The sequence below is a fragment of the Tachyglossus aculeatus genome, chromosome X3 (assembly GCF_015852505.1).
Source record: "Tachyglossus aculeatus isolate mTacAcu1 chromosome X3, mTacAcu1.pri, whole genome shotgun sequence".
Taxonomy (NCBI): Eukaryota; Metazoa; Chordata; class Mammalia; order Monotremata; family Tachyglossidae; genus Tachyglossus; species Tachyglossus aculeatus.
This window is the reverse complement of record NC_052099.1, coordinates 25,237,450-25,257,711: the sequence shown is the minus strand read 5'-3', so window position 1 is coordinate 25,257,711 and position 20,262 is coordinate 25,237,450. Positions and strand designations below refer to the sequence as shown.

Genomic DNA, 20,262 nt, shown 5'->3' with positions numbered 1-20,262 from the left:
ATGATAATATACAGCAAAATCATTGTACAGCTGAAGTGAAAATGCCCAAACAAATGTCATTTTGAATATGTGGCATTCAACACCCATGCCAATTTTTAAGCATGTGCCAGTACCACAAACAGCCTTATGCAGTTTGTTCATTTTAACACTACTTAAACATTTAAACAAAGGATTTCAACCACCTCACATAAAAGATAGATTCCAAATGAAAAATTCAATCTGCTTTTGTGAAACTGGCTAAATTTTGTTAGGTTAATCAGAAGTCATAGCTTGGAAGGTGATTTACTCAACTCTCCATAAAGCCATACAGGTGTCCTAGGAAGGAAAGAAAAATGGTCCAGTGTCCAACCGACAACCTCACATCTCCACGCCTGCATGAATGCACCAATTTTTGTATTTATGGCTTGTTCATGCCAACCTGCATATTTCCCACAAACCAAACAACGAAACAGCATTTGCCTGAATGAATACTTTGATATGAAAATCTGGGGATTCAAATGTTGAAGGCTTTTACGAAATCTGGTCCCTATCATCACTGTGAAAAACAAAAGTCTGTTATATTTTAGTCTCAATGTCTTTTAACAGACTGGAGAATGCCTTAGCCCTGAAAACAGATTCCTTCCTCCAGGGCTGGATTGAGGCTTGTGAGGGACAGGAAGCACATAGAACTGGATGGCCTCTCCTAGAGTGAGGGGAAAGCAAGGGACAATGGAGACAGAAAAGAGAATGCATTGAATGGGGGCATGGAGAATTGGAGGGCCTCTTCTGGGGTTGGGTGGAATAAGGAAAAGAGGGGAACAGAGGGAGGGAAGAGAGGGGAACAAAGGAGGAGGGGGGATGGGGAAACAGAAGGAGAGGTGAGCAGGAGAGAACAGGAAAGGGGAAGAGGAGATAAAGACCTCCCCATACCTTGGTGCTTATGCCTGTGAACTCTGCATCACCCTCTTAAACTATTCCTCGCTCTCCTTTCTAAATCTAAATGCATCACAAAGTAGCCAGAGCTTAACCTTTGCAACAATTAAGTATTTTTAGTTCCTTTATACTATGAGGAATGAGCACAGCATCACAAGCATTTTATCATAGGTGCGGAGGTGACATTTAGTTGCCCAAATGAAGCACCTGAGGGGCTCCAAACTCCTTTGACACTGTTGTCTCAGTCAGTGATGGCCACATTAGTTGAGACGTCATTTCCCTCTCAAATGCCATGAAAAATCATTCTATTGATTACCACTTTGTGTTAAAGGATCTCAGACAACTTTAAACATGAGTTATGCGCTGGAACAAATATCGATGTTTTACCTTTTGAAATACCTGAGACAAAGAAATGTTCAATTACTTCGGACCTCAGCTATCCATGATTCCAGATTCACCCCCACCCCTCTCTTTTATCTAAAAGGTTACCATTTATTTGGGCAAAACTCACACTCAACCAGTTCTTCCCTCCTACCTTACTTCACTCTTCTCCTACTAGAGTCAGGCCCACACACTCCACTCCTCTAGCTCCAGGTTACTCACTGTGCCCTAATTTAACGTATCTCACCACAGGTGCCTTTCCAATGTCCTCCCTCTAGCTTAGGACTTCCTCCCTATCCATGTATGCCAAACCACCACTCTCTCAACCTTCAAAGGTCACATCTCCTCCAAGAGGCCATCCCCAATTAAACCTTCTTTTCCTTTGTTCAGTCTTCCTTCTACGTCGTCTCTGCACTTGGATCTGTGACCCTGAGATTTTTAATATTCACCCCACCCCCAACCCTACAGCACTTAAGTACATATCTTTAAATTACATATTATAAATTACTTATTCATTTATATTGATATCTGCTTCCCTCTTTAGACTGTAAGCTCGTTATTGGCAGGGAACTTGTCTGCTAATTCTGATGCATTGTACAGCGCTTAATATAGGGCTCTGAACATAGTAAGTACTCAATGAATACCAGTGATTGTTCAATCTCTAGACTCCACATGTATTTCCGTCATTTAATCTCTCTCAAAAAAGACAAAAGGAGTGTAGAAAATTCCACGGGCTCCTCAACATCATCTCAGCTCATGGTTCAGTAGACCGCTAGGGTCCCATATCCCTGAAGAGATATGGAAAGTACAAATAGTTCACCTTCTTCACTGAGCCATTACAATCAGAGACTCATACCTAGAGTCTCTGTTACAGTGACTGGTCACAGTCCAGTGATGCCAACTACAGCTAAGAACTAGAGAAATGGAAAAAGGAATTCAGTGACTTCTTTCTCACAGAACTTAAACTGTCTCTGCTCAATTCTGGAGAAAAGAGGCCCAAGGCTGGACATATTTAAAGCTGGTAGCAAATGGTGAGGATGACCATGGAACACATTTCCTCAATTACATGAGTAAAACTAGGCTAGAATGCTTCCTGCTCAACTACTACGTAGGACATAGTATTTTAAGAGACAATTGGGTGGAGGACCAGGAGCGGGAAAAGGGTGAGACAAAAGCTATTTCTGTATTAAAACAAGCCAGCCGGCTAAAATCAAGAAAGTATTCTAAGTGAATATCTCCAAACTAGACCTCAGACTCACAATCTCCCAGAAGAGTGGACGCATTCTTGCTTCTGTCACCATGTGCCAAATGTTCCAAGGACAAATTTCCTTTTCATGAGGGTGATTTTGGCTAATTTGCATGGGCAATTGGTTGCCTCCCCTTCACACTCACAGCTAAATTGATCCATTCTTTATAGGCTCAAAACTCTGAACCCACAAAAGGAATGATTGACTGAGGCCCTTTGAAAAAATTGGCCCTGTTTTACTTATTCTGAACAACACATACCACAAAACTCAGCCTCTTGAGCTGGAGCTTGTGATGGTAAAGGAAGATCAATATTATTAAGCCCTAATTAAAAGAATGTGCTTAACGAACGCATATCGCATTGGGAATGTCTATAAGTAAACTCACTAAAGGAAACAGGGTGGGAATGATAGGAAACTAAAAAGAGTCATCAGAATCGGAATGTGTTGTTTTTCAGCACAGGATAAGATGGGACATATTTCATTTAAACCATTGGGAAGTTTAAAAGCTTGTGATAATTATATAGGAAGAAGACAGTGGTCTGACTCAGAAAAACTAACTCACAGCCTTCACCCACCGAGGACCCAAACTGAGGTAGGAAAAAGTCCTGATGTTTGTTTGGGTTGTGAGGAATGGAGGTTAAAGGCATGAGATGGAAAAATGATGATGAAAAACCTTGATTAAATTACTGAGAAAACATTTCCTGAAAAGACATGGGAAGTTGCTAAAAAAAGACAAGTTGGAAACTTGGTACGTCCAAAGTACAGGCCATATGAAATACCAAATGGCAGGGCAGAATCACAAAACACTGAAACTCTAGAACCAAGCCTGTCTCCTTAATACCTTAGCACTCTAGGTGGGACACATGAGGAGTACCCAAACAACTGTTCCAAAGAGAACAGAAATTATTCTCCTTGCTTTTTACAGCCCAGAGGATAAATTGTAGATCTATATTTGGATTGGGACTTGGATCTATGCCATTTGGGCACTTGTTAGCCATTCATTCAATCGTATTTATTGAGTGCTTACTGTGTGCAGAGCACTGTACTAAGTACTTAAACCCACCCTCAGCCCTACCAGCGCTTACTGTAAATATCCATAACTCATTTATTTATATCAATCAATCAATATTTATTGAGCGCTTACTGTGTGCAGAGCACTGTACTAAGCGCTTGGGAAGTACAAGTTGGCAACATATACAGTCCCTACCCAACAGTGGGCTCACAGTCTAGAAGGGGGAGACAGAGAACAAAACCAAATATATTAACAAAATAAAATAAATAGATTAATTTATAAATATAATAAATATGTTAATGTCTGTCTCCTTTTCTAGACTATAAGCTCTTGTGCGCAGGGAACCTCTCTTCCAACTGGTTATTTTGAACTCTCCCAAATACTTAGTACAGTGTTCTGCACACAGAAAGCACTCAATACTACAATTGATGACCAAAAACAAGGGACAGCTTATTTGTGTTCACAGTGTGGCCATGACTGTGGGCCCCTCATTGGCCTCTTCAGTCACATACCCAGAGATGAATTTCATCGTCACTGGTGTCTTCGTCTATTGAAGACAATTATACTATGAATATAATAAGGAGAATGAGGTGGGTTTTCCAGGGGAGACATGGTTTATATGCACGAGTACGAATTTTGTTAAGCGGATGGCATAGCATTCTCCCATTTAGATTTGACTAAGCCAGAATTTGTGTTTAATTTAGAAATCTGTCTGGAGTGCTCTATTTCTTGGTTTCCATCTATAAAATTCTTTTATACTCTTGGAAAAAACTCACCACTTAGAATTCACAAAGGATCATTAAAAGTCCCCTGAGATTTCTTAATCAAGACCATCATCCACTGGTTCATGGCATTTTCTGAGGCCTGAAGAATATGACTGAATCTACTCTACACATGCCTATGGGAATCCATGGCCAAGTAACCTGATTGGCAGTTTTGTTAACTGCCAATGATTCAAAGTCCTTCTGGCTAATCAATCAATCAGTGGTATTCATTGAGTGCCTACTTTGTGGAGATACCTGTACTATGTGCTTGGGAAAGTAAAATATAATTGAGTATTGTAGAATGGATTTAATAGATGCTTTGCAATTGCTTTCTCAAAATAGATGTTGGGATCAACCCCCAAAATGAGTTATTGAAGCAGAACATGATTTCTGGAGTTGTTCTAATAAGGGAGTTCATATCTCAGAGACTAAAATGCCAAGGCCATATTATTATTTCTTTCATCTTTTTCCTATGGCAAATCATATGGAAGAACAGTAGTATTAGATAATAATAATAATAGCAATCCAATGTTGAAATAAATGATATTTTTAATAGCTTACTCTGTGCAGAGCATTGCAATTAATACTTCGTAGAGTACAACAGGGTTAATGGATTTGATCCCTGTTCTCAAGGAGCTTATAAACACAGGGAGAAATCTTCCCTGGCATTACTGCCTGCCATTTAACATTACAGTGCTAGTAACCTGCAGTGAGGTTGTCCACCCTGTCTGCTTATTCATTCAATCAATCATATTTATTGAGCACTTACTATGTGCAGAGCACTGTACTAAGCACTTGGAAAGTACAATTCAGCAACAAAGAGACAATCTCTGCCCACAACGGGCTCACAGTCCACAAGGGGGGAGACAGACATCAAAATAACTGATATTGTAAAAACCACTGAATTGGTATTATCTCAGTCTCTACCTTTATTATCTCAGTCTCTACCTAATCCTATTGGATAACTTTATTTATGTAAATGCTTGAGTGCTTACTATGTGCAGAGCACTATACTAAGCACTTGGGAGAGTACAAAATGTAACATAACAAAATTTGAATTCTGCTATGTTTGTCATTTTCTTCATATTAAGTACACAATAAAACACATACTTCAGTGCAATGAACCAGATGGTTTCTTTCATTCTTATAAACGTTTCTATGTTTAGAGTGTCTTACATATATGAGAAACCAGTATTTTTTTTACTTTGGGCAATAAATCATGTTCTACATTTCAGAATGTATTGTAATGAAACTTCACACACAAAAATAAATGAGACATCTTCTTCGGTGGTTGAGCTTTAACAATCTCAGCTGCCCTTACTTAGGCCTAATACCACCCTGAAGTTTTCTAATCAAAAATAGGGTCTGATCAGTCTGGAGGCCATAAACAAAATCAGAAGGGAAACACTCTAATGAGAACCTGATGGTTAAGGGGAGATTCCTTCTTTTTTTATCCAGAGTGCTTGTGCTTCATTTCCAAGCCAATAAACATCTTTGAAAAATTAAGCCTATGAAGAGTATCTAATGCATTATTTTTTGCTCTTTTTCTTCTCAACCAAAATAACTGCCACCTTTAAAAATGGTTGCTTGTCATGACAGATTCTAAGAGTCTTCTGTATTTTCTGTTTTATGAGCCCAAGAGCAGATCAGCCCCCACTGCCTGACATGCAGATTTTGCTTAAACCTGTGATTGTTGACTGCTCGCTTCCCCTAGAACGACATGGACATTTCAAACTCTGCTTGAGCGGCTATAGCCATAGCCTAAAAAAATAAGATTTTGCCAAGGCTTCAAGAAATTTTAGTCTGGGTGGACTCTTTTGAATACCTAAAGGATGTTAGGTCTCCTAAGCATAAGAATGTTAGTTGGGCTCACTATGTATACTCCATTACATTAGTTTCATCTTGACATAAATGATGATAGTTTGGGTGAGTATCTAGGAGTCAAGGCTGTTACGATCTCTTTGTGAATTTCTTACTGGAAGTGAGTTCAATCAATCCCCAACTCTCAAACTCCTAAGGCGAAAAACGATCTTCCTAGCAGTTTCAACGTGGAACACAGAAAATAGAATGGAATCACACCTCATCCAGAAGACCTTCCCCAATTAATTTCAAAGGTCTCCCCTCAACATTCTCCCATACTGCCACTTCAGCACTTCTGCATCACCTCACCATAACCACAGCATTTATATATATCTTAATATGCTTAATAAACACTTAGTACAGGGCTCTGCATAAAGTAAGCACTCAAATACCATAGATGAATACTCTATTGCCTCTTCCTCCTCCCTACCCCATTAGACTGTAAAATCCTTGAGGTCAGGGATTGTGGTCCACTCAAATGTACTGTATTCTCCCAAGAGCTTAAACCAATGCTGTGCACAAAAGAAATGTTCAATAAATATATTTGTTGAATAATGGTTCTCCATAAAATGACCAGATGATTTTCTCAAGCTCTTTATACTACAAATATTAATTACAGCATTTATTAAGGATTTACAGTTGTACTAAGGGCTGGGGATAGATACAAGGTTATAAATCAGATGCAGTCCTTGGCATACAGAATTCACAATTCATCTTATCCCCACTTTGCTGATGAGAAAACTAAGGCCCAGAGGGGTTAAATGACTTGCTTGAGGTCATAAAAAAGACAAGTGACTGAGCTGAGACTTGAACTCAAGCCTGTCCTCTTTCCACTAGACAATACTGCTCTTCTACTTTCTCTGCAATTCTCCCCTAAACTCTTTGCTATCTCCTGAATTGTTTGTCTTGGGAACTGCATATTTATCCCATGAGTGAGGGGCAGCCAGAGAGTGCATGAAGCTATTGGTTGACTGAAGCCAAGCCAACATAGCACAGACATACTTTCCAGACCTTCATAGGTAATTGTCACTCTCTGATTCCTCAGCACAGGTTCATACAGACCTGGGTTCCCCTCCCAGGGCAGGCAGAAAATTGGGCTCAGTATGTATATTCCATTACATTTTTGTTTTATGTTTCTTATCTCTAGGAGACAAACAAAACGTCTCTAATGCTGGATGACAAATGAAGAAAATGAAATATGCATAAAATTTAAAGTTCCCTTAAGATTAAACTAGGGACAAGTTTTTCCAACTCTAAGGTGGTACAGATTTATACCTCACTATCCCCTTGAAAAAATTAAGTACTTTTCTGCTATTATCCCCTCTCCTACTAGGACTGGAAGACTTCTAGAAATAATAAGAATCTCACTATTATTATTTTTATCATTATTATTGCATTTGTTAAGTGCTTACTACATTGTTCTAAGCATTGTTTTAAGCGGTGGGAGAGACAGAACCTAATCAGATGAGACACATTCCTCATCTCACAGGTATTTTATCCCCATTTTACAATTGAGAAAACTGAGGCACTGAGAAGTTAGGTGACTTGCCCAGGGTCACACAGTAAGTGATTGGCAGAGCCATAATTGGAACCCAGATCCTCTGATACCCAGGCCGGTACGGCTTCTCACACTGCTTACTAACATGGAATCCAATCCTTCAAAATACACACAAAAACTGTAAACACAGTTTAGGGAAGGCATTGCCCAATCCACTGTAAGTTTAACACACATACCAATGATTAGAACCATTGGAGAAATTAGATAAGCAGAAACTAACACTGAAATTGAAGGCAACTTGATATAGCACTGGTTACTTTGCTCAGAACAGTGACTCCTTTTCATTTACTTTCTTTACATGGCTCGAAGATGGGCTACTGTTCTTCACCATTTGCCAACAATTTCCCAATTGATGATTCATTTCCAAATACTGTAAAACTGCGTAAATCAGAAGAGGGGTTTGAAATTCCACTGGCAGATGCTTAAGAATATCACAAGCTAAGCCACCAAGGAGCAATTTTATACCATACTATGGCATTATTACCATTTCCTGATGGCAGCATCATCTCCCTAGAATTAGCTCCTCTTAACAGTAAGGACACCAGGGAATTTTGCTCACAGGCCACACAGCACAATCAATCCTACAGAGTCATGTTAGCTACGTGAAAAAGTGGTCGATAAGAGGGGAAAATGGGTTTAACATGGAAGTTTCCCTGCTGACATGACAGCCTAATAGACGGCACCTTTAACAGAGTCAGATCACTATTTTTCCCCCAGTAGCACTTGGCTACAGTTGGCAGTGAGCGAATCCCCTCCTTAGAGTCATCTCAGCTCCAAATCTCTGTTCACTGTCAAGTGAAAGAGGGCAAGTAAGACACGAAGGTAGCCTTCTCCCTAGGGAAATAAGATGCACAGTCAGTGCTCATTTGGAAGGTTGGCCCTATTTATTCTAGCCCATTTCTGCATCCTCTCCCTATCTATCTTTCTTCGGGTGTAAGATCATACCAGTAGCCAGATTGGTTCAGCTTTGCTTAGTTATGACTTCTGCTGCTGACACAGAGACTTACAAGAATGGAAGAGAAGATAAATTAGAAAGGCATAATCTCTGTTCCCTCAAGGACATTTAATCTAGAAACTGTCACTAACCAGAGAACATTTTCATCTGCATTAAGATCACAGAAGGGAGTACCTCCGTTTACTACTATTCTGTTCTACAGCACTCTGCTGTGAATAAGTGGGACTCACCTCCTTGAAGCAGAAACTCCCCCTTGTAACACCCCCTTTTCCCCCTTGTAAACACCGACAGGACAATTTATGTGTCTCAAAGTGAATTCCCTAAGAATACACTGCCTTCTAATCCTACACAGAATTGCACTCCGCAGCAATAAACTGTATGAATAGACACACACACATACAACACCTGCTCCCCCACCCTCCAACACACACACCCAATTATGTGCCCATAAACTTCCCCCGGGGTTAACAAGAAAACTGGCCTTGGTTCGCTGAGAAAAGCCCAATAGCCACTAAGAATAAAAGATATTTGGTATTTACTGGGGTAATGGGACTACGTTCTTTGATAAAACAAACAAAATTAGAAAGAATGTGAACAGGAAAAGAGATGTGAACTGTGGTTTTCAACTCCTTTCATTATGCAAGATGACCAAGGTCATCCGACTTTCTTGACATTTTCTCTGGCCCATTTACCCTGCACAGAGTAACTACAATGAGTTAATCTTCACATGGATATAGCTCCCTCAACTAGAGAATTCAAGCTATGCAAATAATTTCTTGTCCAATATCAACTCCAGTAAGAGGTTTTGAAACTCCTCTGTGTAGACAGAAAAAGCCATTCCAATGTCTTGAGCCTTCCAGATTTACATCAAATTTAACAGCTGATTACACTGCAGATGGTTCATGGCTGAAGGGACAAACCTACCTAAGATCAAGTAAGTTAAATATTATGGATACTTCTGCAGATCCATCGATGGTTACTGCAAAAGGTTTAATCAGTCCTCGGGAGTATTCACTGTGCATGTATTGAATATGTATTGAGTACAGAGCACTGTACAAAGAACTTGGGAGAATACAACAGAATTAGTAGGCATAATCCCTGTCCTCAAGAACCTCATTGGTTTTTTCTCCTCTACATGTGCTGTGTGTTGTCTACTTTATTTTCAGGGTCACTAAAGAGACCTGAAAAGAAAATCCCTGCAAAATTCATCAGACCTATCACTCACTCAGCGCTCCAAAGAGAAATCTTGGAATGTCTGCCACTGACCAAGATAGAATGCCCTCATTTAAACTTCACAGTTCTTTTTTTTTTAAAGGAAATTAAGTGGCTTTAGGGGGTTTTTTTTAGTTTATAAATTCAACCCCAAATAATTATTGCTCACCAAAGAGGATAAGTCAGTGTTCTGAGATTACTTAGTGAGAGAGAGATTTGGCCTTGTTAAAAGATTGTCTTTAAATGCTCTCATTTTATAATGTGAACCAGATTCTCATTCTCTGGGTTGTATTATGATCCAGTTCCTCTCACTATAGGGATGATTAAGGTCTGGGGACTTGATAGCATCTCATTACACTTGTGATAATATTTTCCTGAACAGTGAAGCTATTAGCTTAAACTTCCAAATACCAGTACAAGTCATCTGTGGCCCCCTTTGACATATTTATCACCTGCTATATGCTGGATGTGAATGTACTCTCCTATTTGCTCCCTCAAGTGAATAAAACACAAATAGTACTGATTAACTTGGGCTTCACAAGCTATAGGGGCAAAAATCATCCTGGAATGGAGAAGATTAAGTTGAAGAGAATACCCAGAGAGTGATATAATTTCAAGGCCTTAAACATAGTGCAGCAAAATACTTTCTAAAAGGCACTATGGTCTAGTGGACAGAGAGAGCACATGCCAGGGAGTCAGAGGACATGGGTTCTAATTTGGGCTCCACTACTTGCCTGCTGTGTGACCTTGGGTAAGTCACTTCTCTATTCTTCAGTGTTCTCATCTGTAAAATGAGGGTTCAGTACCTGTTCTTACTCCACTTAGACCCAGAGCCCCATACGAAAGAGGGACTAAGTCGACCGGACTGCCTTGCATGTACCCCAGTGCTTGGTACATAGCAAGCACTTATTACCATAATTTTTATTAACATGCTACAGAAGGCCACTGATCTAAGTAAAATATTTCCTGATTTCTATGGTCACCCTCTACCCTCTCGCCTATTCTTTTCCCTCAGCTTCTCCACCCACCTAAAGGTTTTGAGAAAATTATTCTTTATAGCCACAGAAAGAAATTCAAGGTCCTAGAGACAAGAATTCCTTTTGCAGGTTCTCTGACAACCTTCTTTCTCATCCTTCTTCCTCTCCCCCTCAGTATTGTTTATTTTAGATGACCCCTTGCCATTCCTAAGTGTGGAGAGCAAGACTAAAACCCAGAATCACTTTGCACATATCCTAATTGTCAAAACATGTCAACCAAGAAATACACAAAGGAGTAACCTGACTGTTCTCCATTCCCAAATAAAACAGGAAAGTTTCTACAAACCTGGAAATTAATTATTACCCTAAAAATTGGAAGGTTCACTGCCCTTACGGTGCTCTGCACACAGTAAGCACTCAATAAATGATTGATTGATTGACCAACTCAACTCACTCATAAAAAAAAACTGGTAGAACACCCTGATAAATCACATTCAGGTATTAGGTTTGAGGATTAGTCACTGGAAAATTTCACTCTGCAGATATCAAAATCATATGTTTGTGTTCAATCCCGTAGGTTCCCGAAAAATCGAGGCGCCATATATTTCAAGTTAACCGCTACCCTATCAATCCATCAGTGGCATTTATTGAGCATTTACAATATGCAGAGTACTGTACTGAGCACCTGAAAAAGTACAATGCAAATAGAGTTGGTAGACTAGTGTGTTTTCCTGCTCGATTAATACACTGCCAACCTGCTGGGCAAAACAGGCCAAGGCTGGCAGTTTACCAGTATGCACTGGGCAGGGCAGGAGAACTCTTTCAAACAAGAAGCAAACAATCCACTAACAAGAAATCCTGACCAAGCGTGAGAAAGAGAAAACATTCTTTAATCCAAGCCTGGTTCCTTTGCCAAATAGGACTGGGTCAACATAAAACTCTTGCAGCAACAAGACACTAAAAGAAATGCATTCTCAACACGAGTTAAAATTAGATTTGGAAAGAAACACAAAAACGAGCCTCACTATTCCGCCAAAATATGCCAAATTGGAAAGAGAGAAGAGTTGACACTTAGCTAAAATTTAGAGAATCTCTTTCCTAAAGGAGGTGTCTGTGAGTAACTACAAAACACGTAATCATTACTGATTCAAATACTTCAGGGGAAGAGGACAGGCAAAGAGAGTGACCCAAAAAGCATCCATATAAACTGCCTAGAAAGAGTCTAATTGTTTTGTTTTCCAATTACAATATAATCCAGCTCTTTGTTTCAGACAGAGTCGCAGCTTCAGGAGGAACGTTTAGGCAGAAATGTTAATTAAAGTAAACCTTTCTGGGTTCAGTTCCACTCACCAGCTCTGACTTTTGCTATTTTCTATACAATCAATCAATCAATCAATCAATCGTATTTATTGAGCGCTTACTATGTGCAGAGCACTGTACTAAGCGCTTGGGAAGTACAAATTGGCATCACATAGAGACAGTCCCTACCCAACAGTGGGCTCACAGTCTAAAAGGGGGAGACAGAGAACAGAACCAAACATACCAACAAAATAAAATAAGTAGGATAGAAATGTACAAGTAAAATAAATAAATAAATAGATAAATAGAGTAATAAATATGTACAACCATATATACATATATACAGGTGCTGTGGGGAAGGGAAGGAGGTAAGACGGGGGGATGGAGAGGGGGACGAGGGGGAGAGGAAAGAAGGGGCTCAGTCTGGGAAGGCCTCCTGGAGGAGGTGAGCTCTCAGCAGGGCCTTGAAGGGAGGAAGAGAGCTAGCTTGGCGGATGGGCAGAGGGAGGGCATTCCAGGCCCGGGGGATGACGTGGGCCGGGGGTCGATGGCGGGACAGGCGAGAGCGAGGTACAGTGAGGAGATTAGTGGTGGAGGAGCGGAGGGTGCGGGCTGGGCAGTAGAAGGAGAGAAGGGAGGTGAGGTAGGAGGGGGCGAGGTGATGGAGAGCCTTGAAGCCCAGGGTGAGGAGTTTCTGCCTGATGCGCAGATTGATCGGTAGCCATTGGAGGTTTTTGAGGAGGGGAGTAATATGTCCAGAGCGTTTCTGGACAAAGATAATCCGGGCAGCAGCATGAAGTATGGATTGAAGTGGAGAGAGACACGAGGATGGGAGATCAGAGAGAAGGCTAGTGCAGTAGTCCAGACGGGATAGGATGAGAGCTTGAATTAGCAGGGTAGCGGTTTGGATGGAGAGGAAAGGGCGGATCTTGGCAATGTTGCGGAGCTGAGACCGGCAGGTTTTGGTGACGGCTTGGATGTGAGGGGTGAATGAGAGAGCGGAGTCGAGGATGACACCAAGGTTGCGGGCTTGTGAGACGGGAAGGATGGTAGTGCCGTCAACAGAGATGGGAAAGTCAGGGAGAGGACAAGGTTTGGGAGGGAAGACAAGGAGCTCAGTCTTCGACATGTTGAGCTTTAGGTGGCGGGCGGACATCCAGATGGAGATGTCCTGAAGGCAGGAGGAGATGCGAGCCTGGAGGGAGGGGGAGAGAGCAGGGGCAGAGATGTAGATCTGGGTGTCATCAGCGTAGAGATGATAGTTGAAGCCGTGGGAGCGAATGAGGTCACCAAGGGAGTGAGTGTATATTGAGAACAGAAGGGGACCAAGCACTGAACCTTGGGGAACCCCCACAGTAAGAGGATGGGAGGGGGAGGAGGAGCCTGCAAAAGAGACTGAGAAGGAACGACCGGAGAGATAAGAGGAGAACCAGGAGAGGACGGAGTCTGTGAAGCCAAGGTCAGATAGCGTGTTGAGGAGAAGGGGGTGGTCCACAGTGTCAAAGGCAGCTGAGAGGTCGAGGAGGATTAGGACAGAGTATGAGCCGTTGGATTTGGCAAGCAGGAGGTCATTGGTGACCTTTGAGAGCGCAGTTTCCGTGGAATGAAGGGGACGGAAGCCAGACTGGAGGGGGTCGAGGAGAGAGTTGTTGTTGAGGAATTCTAGGCAGCGCGTGTAGACAACTCGTTCAAGGAGTTTGGAAAGGAATGGTAGGAGGGATATGGGACGATAACTAGAAGGTGAGGTGGGGTCAAGAGAGGGTTTTTTTAGGATGGGAGAGACATGGGCATGTTTGAAGGCAGAGGGGAAGGAACCAGTGGAGAGTGAGTGGTTGAAGATGGAAGTTAAGGAGGGGAGAAGGGATGGAGCGAGAGATTTCATAAGATGAGAGGGAATGGGGTCAGAAGCACAGGTGGCCTGTGCTTACAAGCAAAGCCACAAGGAGCTGCTCTGTTCCAGATTCAGCCAGTCCGTTGTGTCACACCCCACTTTGGGTCCTTAAAAAACTTTAATCTCTCCTCAGCAACTGGCCAAAAATAATTGCTTCTGTGCTTTCAAAAGCCTCCATTCAAGCACTGGACTATTTGGTGCAGGTGATAATACTGGGCCAGGCTAGATGTGGACAGAACACAAAAAGGCCATCAGAATCACCAAAGAAACCCAAAAAGAAAGCCCTTTCCCTTCAAGGAAATTCCAGAAGAAAACCGAGAGGGAAAAGAACAAGAGCAAAGGAGGAAGTGTTTCGTTCTACGTGGGCACCATAAAATTAAGGACACCTGTGATGTCCAGAAATAACACAAAGCACATGTCTACACCCTCAGGACACGCCCTTCCTTTATTCCAGACCAAACATGGAAGGCTGGACTCAAAGCCACAGTAAGACTTGAGGGGAAAAGGAGGCAATCTAAACTGGCCCAGCTGAAATAACAAAGGCACATGGCCCATGCCACAGAGGATTTTAAAAATAAACACTGCAATCCCCAAATAATATCTCTCACGTTTACTAGTGATAGTAGAACCCTGAGATGTTCTGGATTTCCCAAGCTAGTTTTCCATTTGGAATGGCCAGGGGATCTCAACTCTCAAAATGGTAACGGGAAAACGAGTTCCATTTAATAGGGGGATTACAGAGGTAAATCTTCACCCAAATCCCTACTCCAAATATTTATGAAGTGAGCCATCATGTTTAATTCTCATCTAGAAACTTTCTCAGCCATGAATTATAGCTCAAAGCTTTCAGAACACAAAATTTTTTTAAAATGTTAATACCAGAAGCCCTGAATCTACTAAATCACCCCAGAGAAATTATTTCAGATCCGAACCTGTCTCAGGGACGTAGGCTGTTGACTGCATTCATTTTTAACACTGGCAAATCTCCTATTCCACCCTGTCCTCCACTCTTGGTCACCCACATCTAAATGAGAGTCATTTTTGAATTCTACTCTTTGCTTGCCCCGTGAACTTGAAGATTCTATATTCTAAGCAACTCTGCCACTCAGTCTCTCACTTAACGGCTCTACAATGATTCCCCTGAATCCCTTGGGAGTGGGAAGTTCAACTTACTCAATGAAGATTTTCCACTCACTCCCCTTGAGTCCAACAGCTCTGTGGGACTTCGAACGACGTTCCAAAACTGAAAGAATAGCCCCGTAAACCAAACAAAATTAATTTCTTCCTCTGCAGAGAATGGTGGTGCCCCTTGGAGGTGACCCAATTGCACAGGAACATTAAATAAATAGAAACTTCTCCCTGCTGAGGCTCACTACAGTCCAAATCATTAGGAAAATACAGCAGACCCTCTTGGTTGCCGCAGCCCAACTACTATAAATTAGAAATAGTGTGGATCGTAAGGGTGGATGTGAGCCATGTCTTCATGGGGAAGTTTGGGGGACTTTTTTTTTTAAATGATTTGCAAAAGAGGCTGATAGAAAGAAAAATATCCCACTATCCCACTATATTGAGCGAAAGGACAGCTCATCAGCACGAATCTCAGAAGGGTGAGGTTTACATCCCAGGAGGATCTGGGATATTTCTGCAATTAAGTTATAAAATCAAACTATGGTAATCCATATATTTATGGATGAAATATTCCCCATCACCAATTTTACCAGTTTCACATTTCTCAATCCTTCTTTGTCTCTCTCCTTCCCCAAACTATACCTGAATAATAATAATAATAATGTGACAATGGTATAGGTTAAGTACTATGAGCCAAGCACTGTGCTAAATTCTGAGGTATATAAGTAGATCAGACAGATGAGGCACAGTCCTTGTCCCAGTTTAAGAGAGAGAGAGAGGGAGAACAGACATGGAATCCTCATTTTACAGAAGATGAAACTCAGATATAGAAAAGTTAAGTGACTTGCTCAAGGCTGCACAGCAAGCAAGTAGCAGAGCTGGGATTAGAATCCAGAGACCCTGACTTCAAGGCCAATGTTTTTTCCTTAGACCATGATGAACTCTCTTGATGTTCTTTTTTTTAAAGATATCTGGATAATACTGTCAGTGGAAGCCTTATACTAACCCAAAGCTTTACATAACAAAAGAGTCTGAAAACAGAATGAACCATTGCTGCTTTGACACTGCCAACAAGATCAGGTTCCAAAAACCGTCAATGACTTTACTATGTGGCAACACAGAAATTAAGCAAATGAATGGTAATGATAATACTGATGACAATCATGGGCTCTTTATAAAGAAAAGCACAGATGCTCATATTTTAAGTGTTCATCCTGTACCAACAGGTGCTTCTAGATATCTTTTAGGCTAAACAATAAGCCTCATTCATGTTACATTTGTTCTCTGTACAGATACCCAACTCACACTGATGTTGAGGAAATTCTGTATCTGGGAATGAAAGTACAGTAGGTTATAATCTGCTAAAACAACATTGGAGTGCCTGATTATTCATGCAGCTCTAATATCATGCCCTTCAGTGGCAATAAAGTAATCAAGTGAGGGGACTGATTTCAGGGTTCACTTCTCCCAGAGTTACACTGCTCTTCAGACCTGAGACGGGACCAGGAAATGAGCACGGGATAACAAGTTGTGAGTGGCCTCTGTTTCAGGCCATTCAAAGTGCCTCCAGGATCTTGAATTTCCAAACCTTTGCCCCTCCTACCCCTCTAGAATGAGTAAAGAACTAGGGCCAGAGATAAGACGATTGAAAGCCAAGAGGAGTGTGGCTGTGAAGCTGGAATATCGGACAGGATTAGAGTTGAGGAGGCTGGGAAAGAGTGGAATTGAGGAAGATTAAGGAGGACTAGTCAAAGCCAAAAAGTACAAGGGTGAGAGAGGAAGGAGTGGGTAAGAATTGAGTACTGGGAACAGGAATGAAAGATAAGGGAGCAGGGAGCAAAGATCATCAGGTCTAGTGAGAGACCAAGCAGGTCACAGGTTGGAAGTGATCATCTTAACCTCATCTTTTCAAAGAAGTGAGTAAATCTTCTTCATTAGTGGATAAATATTTTGAATCAGGTGGAGGAGTTACGATCAAATGACCAGCTACTGAAAACTCATATACTTAGATCAACCCTGCTTCAAGAAAGGGATGTGCCGAAAAGCAAGGAGGTTGCAAAATGCTACTGGACTTTCTAGAGCTTAAAAATATGCGTGGGGGGGGGGTAGGTTAATTTTTTAAAAAATCTACTCCCAGAACAATGGGTGTTCATTTGCCAGAAGAGAGGGAAGTCCCTTTATACAACTGATGGGAAGCCAGAGTGACCTGTGCAGAAATGAATGGCAGTGTGCCAGATTCAATGAGTTAAAATGGCAGGCAACTTATGAGGAATTTGCCAGGGCCAGGCTATGTGATCTTATCGCGAAAATGACCTCCCAAGGAGCATGTTATGACTACAGTATTTTAAGTAATAGATTATTTAAATAAATCTGTATGGTAAGTCATAATATGTCATGAATGAGTATAGATCATAATACAGGTAATAACCTAGAGAAGAGTTTCAAATATTAAGAAACGAAAGCTAACAAGGATTTTAATACCAGAGAAAATGACATGAAACAGATTACCTGGTCTTACATCCCTGTGAAATAAGACAATCCGGTAAGAAACAGGGCACTGTTCTAAGTACTTGGCAAAATATAACAGAAGTAGAAGACAGGGACCTTGTCCTCAGGAATCCTATCATCTAAAGAAAGAGGGCTTGGAAACCCCAACATTATTCAGTGATTCACTGGGCTCTTGGGGTCACTGTATCCCAAATCGGGTCCTGGCAAGATCAGGACAAGGCTGGGTCTTTTGTAGGTCTGAGGTCTCAATGGGAGACTGATATACATCTCCTAAACACTGCCTTTCCCCAGAATACACCTGATACTCAGATTGGACACAGTCTCTACCCGACATTGGGCTCACAGTTTAAGGGGAAGGGAGAGCAGGTATTGAATCCTCACTTTATTTAGGAGCAAATGGAGGCACTGAAAGTTAAGTGTCTTGACCAAGGACATACAGCATTCAAGTGGCGTAGTAAGAATTAGAACCCGGGTCTCCTGACCCCAGTCGAGTGATTTCTCCACCAGACTGCTGTTTCTCTACTCTTCTCTGGTGAAGATTACAAATTACACCTCTAGTTGGGTATTTATGGTAGTCAGGGCCAGAGTTACAGTCTGTAGTGATTTACCGAATCTTTCAACTGACTTCGCTCTACTTGGACACTTTACAGCGGGGACAGTGCCAATCCATCCAGACCTGAAGAAATTCTTTTTTGACCAGGGCCACATGAGCAGGAAGTAATAAAGAAATTTCTGAGTCATCATCATGTAACAGGTAATGTTCTGTGCAAATACTAGTGAGTAACAAAATAACAAATACATGGAAGTTTTCACTCACCCTTCTCTGTTCAAATCAGTTTTGACGATTCTCCATTATGTTGATTATCTGTGCTGGCAATCTGTAAACACAAAGGTTACAAATCTAATTAGAATCTATTTCTTCAAGACAAGACTCAGTTTCTCCCTTCCAAATATTAATTTCATGAAAAACATGTATGATGCTGAGTAATGGAAGTGTGGGAAAGCCATTTCATGTCACTTAAAAACAGAAGTGCACAAAAGGAAATGTGCTCATGGAACATCAACCAAACGCCACCAAAGATGGAGAGTACTGAAAGCAGGGACATCTGTGATAATACACTGCTTCCATCTGCTTCATGTTTTCCCAGATGATAAATTTAGGAAAGTGTCAAACTGCTAGGGATACACTGACTTATGCTGCAACTGAAATTTCCACTTCTGCTTCAGTGTGTACTTTAGTGAATCTTCACTCCCAGACTGACTGAAGTCAAGTCTCCCACTGGTCAAAATATTTGTCCACTAATGAAGGGGGAGTGGGTGACTGTCACTCACGTCCTTCAAGATAATGAGGTTAAAATGATCACTCCTCCGAGGTGATGAGTTAGAAATAGTTTTAACCTTTGCCAAAAGGTTTTCCATTACAGTTGCAACCCCCTTCATTTCCTGAGGATAATACTGATCATCTCTTTTTCTTTGGTGAAAAGAAAAGCTATCCTTTAAAATTTAAGAAATGAAAAATAAGGCAATGAAAGAAAAAGATGGAAAGCAAGGGAGGAAAGGAGAGAGAGAAAAAAACAAGTTGGTGAAGTATTTCATTAGGGAAAATTATTGAGCAAACTAAACACCAATTGAAAGAACTCTTAGAGAGCAAGGGAAAGAAGCTGTGTTAATCCAAGGTACTGCTAATAGCAGCCCAAGTGACCAAGTGTTTACAGTAACACTGTGCATACCCTGCAGCAATGAACTATAAACAGTCTGAAGAAGAAATGTGCCTCCCAGCGCTCTGAAAGAATTGGACTCAGTAGTTGTTTTTCACTGGAGTCATCATCCAAACACCATGCTAATTTTATCCCCAAAAAGAAGTCTCTCTTCACTCAACATATGATTACAATCATGCTTACAAGATTTTTGTTTTCCAGCAAAACTTACTCTTTAAAGGAGGCAGTTGCCACATTGATGAAAACCTACACACACGAACAACATACAAAGAAAATACCGTAACTAAAATAAACTCAAATTTTGAAAGAGTATATAGCTTTAGAGCTGAAACTATATGCTATCATTTCCCACAGAAAATTACAGGTACAGCGGGTGCTGGATAAACCACTCTAATAACTACTGATGATGTCTCTTTCTTTGCTTTGTCCCAAAGCACCGAGTTTTTGGTCATGGCAGAATCTGCCAAGGAGGCTAATTTTTAGGAAAATGTCATAATACATTTGATACTATCAATAATATATTTTGAGACTACCACAGATGATTCCAATTTTATTCAACACGAGCTCTAGCCCACAACCCAAATTCACTCTGTTGGCTCCTTTAAAATAAGCTCACTATTTTCTCTCATTATAAGCATTCTCTTTTCTTCCCCATCCGCTCCCCCTCCTTTTCTGCTGCCACACTCACGGGTTTCTGTGTTGATGAAAAAACTACTGTTTAAAAACCAGGCTCAGGTTCAAATCTAGAAAGAGTTTAAATCAGGCCATCCAAACTGTCTGGAACTCCAAGAGATTTTAAGCCAAGAGCCTGTCGCCTAAATTCATTATCTGAAAAGCAGC

General features: G+C 41.1%; 1 protein-coding gene across 1 annotated transcript in view; it reads right to left on the bottom strand.

The window, feature by feature from the left end:
• Positions 1-20,262, bottom strand: part of SEMA5A (semaphorin 5A) — a 365,291-nt gene that overhangs the window by 270,963 nt on the left and 74,066 nt on the right. Inside the window, exon 3 of the mRNA XM_038770347.1 lies at positions 18,522-18,582. The gene's annotated coding sequence lies outside the window, so the exon portion shown is untranslated. The remainder of the gene's footprint in view (positions 1-18,521; positions 18,583-20,262) is intronic.